We start from the raw sequence: 3,871 nt of genomic DNA, 5'->3' as shown, positions 1-3,871 counted from the left end.
ACCTGACTGAGGCTGCACCACTCTGAGCCACACAGCTGCTCCCTAGGATGTGCACGCACTTACTGATGATATGGTGGAACTCTTGGTGCCAGTCTTTACTCTGTCATTTTTTAATCCTCCCCTGATTCATGTTTTTAATGCTTAGCATGCCTCACAGTTTCAAATGACCTTTGTTCTCATCTAAAAAGTATGTGCATATTCGTGACTATTTCAAAAGACTTGCTTTTTGTCATGCCCTTCAAAATCTATGCTACAAACCATAGGTCTAAAAGGTTTTGTTGTGTCCTAGAATGTTTGCTCTAAGAATAATGTTAAAAATTAGTGATCAGGGGGACCCCACCAGTCCGTGCACTAGGCTGGAGCTGCATTTGTTGCTGCCTTGTTCTTCAAGGGTCTCACTGCTTCCTCAGCAGAGACCTGGGCGGCTGCTATGTCCACCACAGATGAGATTGTGGTCCAGATGCACTAGGGCTCTGTCCTGGTTAATAATGAGAGACTTGCTGCAGAGGAGATGGATGAAAGGAGATGGCAGAATGTGGCTTATGAGTACCTTTGTCATTTAGAAGAAGCGAAGAGGTAGATGGAAGCATGCCTAGGGGAGGACCTACCACCAACCATGGAACTGGAGGAGGGGCTTAGGAACGGGGTCTACCTTGCCAAACTAGGGAATTTCTTCTCTCCCAAAGTGGTATCCCTGAAAAAAAATCTACAACTCAGAGCAAACCAGATACAGGGCAATGGGCCTTCACTTCAGACACACCGATAATGTGATTCAGTGGTTGAATACCATGGATGATATGGGATTTTTATCCAGAAACCACACATATCTATAATCGAAAGAACATGCCAAGATGTATATACTGTATCCAGGCATTCAGTTTGTACCTGTTCAAACAGAGTCTGGCTCCTCAGATCCAAGCCCTGTATGGAAAGGTTGACTTCACAGAAGAAGAAATCAACAACATGAAGATTGAGCTGGAGAACTATGAGATCCAGATGCCTGTCTTCAGCAAGATCGAGGACATCCTGGCCAATGAGCTCTCCATGGATGAAGCCACACTACACGCTGCTGTTATTGACATTAATGAAGCTATTGACCATAGAATTCCAGCTGACACATTTACAGCTTTGAAAAAACCCCAACACCATACTTATAAATCTTGAAGAGCCCCTAGCTTCCACTTACCAGTATGTACTTGACCAGGCCAAGCAGGACAAAAATTACAAATGCTAAAAACAGGACAGAAAACTCTCAGAGAGAAAGAGACATTTATGAGGAGCTGCTCACACAAGCTGAAATTCAAGGCAACATAAATAAAGTGAGCACACTTTCTGCACTAGAAAATGTCAACCCGGCTTTAGATCAGGGATTCGCTCTGGCCTTGTTGAAGGCACTGCATTCCCCAGCCCTGGGTCCTCAAGGGCTGCAGTAACAGAATATTGACTGGTACCTCAAGCAACTCCTGAGAGACAAGCAGCAGAAGAAGCAGAGTGGTCAGCTCAAATCCCTGCAGAAGGAGGAGCTGCAGGCCGCAGTGGATGCTGCCAACGCACTGCCCAGCAGTATCAGAGAAGATTGGCAAACAGTGGCAGCATTAATGCTGCAATCCAGAAGGGTGTTGCTGAGAAGACTGTTGTGGAGCTCCTGTATCCTGAAGCCCAGCTGCCCCAGGTGTATCCATTTGCTGCTGATCTCTATCAGAAGGAGCTGGCTACTCTGAAGCAGCAGAGTACTGAACACAGCCTCGCCCATCCGGAGCTCTCCGTTGCCGTGGAGATGCTATGGTCCGTGGCCCTCCTCAACAGAACCTTGGAGTCGGGGGACATGGATACAGCGGGGAAACAGCTGAGCAGTTCGGTCACGGGCCTAACATCAAGGAGGAAACCTGTCAGAGGCATCTTAATGAGCTGATGAAGCTGAAATCTCAGGCACATGCAGAGAATAATGAATTTATTACCTGGAATGACATCCAGGCTTGTGCAGAAAAAAGTGGAAACCCCACCAAATCTCTTGTGATTGCAGCCTTTGAAGCAGCTTTGCAGGCTTATAAGCTTTGGTGTTTTTTTTCTCCTCAGCAACAAGGACAGTGGGATTCAAATTCTCATCCTATGAAGTGGGCGCTCTTAGCAGCAACAACATGGGTGCATAATTAAAACGTCAGTTTAACAGTGGTTACTCAGTTGCCCTTTGGAAGTGAAGCTCCTTTGTATTTCTGTCCCATCAGTAAGACGTAGCAGATGGTTGATTCTCACTATTCTGTTTTCCTTTATGGGAAGGAGCTAATACATGTCACTGTGTTTCTCTATTATAATAAAGCCATTCTAGAGAGGGAAAGAAAGAGATAGCATTTTCTAAATTTCACCATCAGATTTGGGCAATGCTGTTAGTGCGACAACCCCAGCAGTGCACAAGAATGGCCCAGCAGTCTTCTTGATCTAGTTCAGTGGATAGGCACAGGGCTGAGGGCCTGCCTGTTTCTAGAGATTAACTCCATGGAAGGACATTGCCCACCCATTGCTGCAGTAAAGTATTGGGCATTAAGGTAGAATATAATGGCTCTCCAGTCTGTTCTGTATCTTCAGATTTCCTATAAAAGCACAGATTTATTTCTTTAAATGTGATAGAAATTTTAAAGATTTATGTAATGCTTCAAAAGCCTTTAGAATATTCTGAGAAAAAAGATTTTTAAAATTGGTTTATCTGTATCTTTGAACTCTTGAAACTTTTCTTATTGCTGAAACACTAGGATCTATCTGCAGAATTGCAGAGAGAATCTCTTATATAGCTAAAATGAAAACAGCCAACCGATGTTATACTTGACATTAAAATCAAAATTTCTTCCTGTTTAAAAAACATTAGTGGTCAGACTCATTTTATAGATTAAGAACATGAGATCTAGAAAAGTTTATTAAGTTTCCCAAAGTTACATTAATGGTAGAAGTGGGTATAGAAATCAGCTTTCACTTTGATGCTTTTTCTTTTTTATCATTCTACTGATACCTGAAAAAAAATATTTTGTATTATCAGAAATTGAGGGACATATCTAAGAAAGATAAAGTCATACAGATCTGTGTCTTCATTAAACAAATGTGTAATTTCCCCCTCTGTAATGACAGGGGGACTCTAAAGTCAGGCTAGTACTCCAAATAGATTTTCAGTCCCAGAGACTATATAAAACTGAAATATTGATTTTTTTTTCAAAAACAGAGCAATTTTCTCCTTCTCAGAATAGCCATGATATGTTTTCAATTGAAAGTAGCAAGTGTCACCTGTTTAAAAGGAAATTGATTTAATTGGGGCAAGAAAATATCAGTACAATTGTGAATGTGATAAAAATAAAAGATTAATGGGCTAGCATATTGAGAGAAGGGAAAAGCCCATTTAGGAGCTATGTGTAACTTAGTCCTCAGGCTTGGTCACAATACTGATAAAATAGGTTTATGTTTTAAAACACTCCTCAGAGACACTAACTGCCAGCCAAGTTAGGTAATTGACCAGATTTACCTTGCCACTTAAAGCAAACAAACAAAAACAAAAAAAAAAGAATAAGTGTATGAAATGTTGGTTTTCAAGACACAGAACATAAGGCAACAAAGGTCAGTGATCACTACATGAAAGAAAATAAACGATGTAAACCTATGATTGCTTCAGTTTACTGTCTTAAAGGAGTTTCCATGCCAGAAAATAAGGATAGGGAATGACCTTACCAGACTTCCTGAGACAAGACAGAGTCATATGTGTAGGAAGTCAAAGATAACTAGAGTTTGCAGGAGACAATATAGGAGAGGAGAATGATGTATACAGACATGGCCTCTGAGAGGTCTCTCCTACTGACCACTGCATGGTTGGGAAGAACTACCTGGGAGACCA

General features: G+C 41.7%; 1 pseudogene; it reads left to right on the top strand.

Moving 5' to 3' along the window:
* Positions 1-430: 430 nt before the first annotated feature.
* Positions 431-2,154, top strand: LOC104876649 (annotated as a pseudogene).
* The last annotated feature ends 1,717 nt before the right edge of the window (positions 2,155-3,871 follow it).

This window comes from Fukomys damarensis, unplaced genomic scaffold, assembly GCF_012274545.1.
Source record: "Fukomys damarensis isolate Sample0158 unplaced genomic scaffold, DMR_v1.0_HiC HiC_scaffold_15, whole genome shotgun sequence".
Lineage (NCBI taxonomy): Eukaryota > Metazoa > Chordata > Mammalia > Rodentia > Bathyergidae > Fukomys > Fukomys damarensis.
This window is presented reverse-complemented; position numbering and strand designations above follow the sequence as displayed.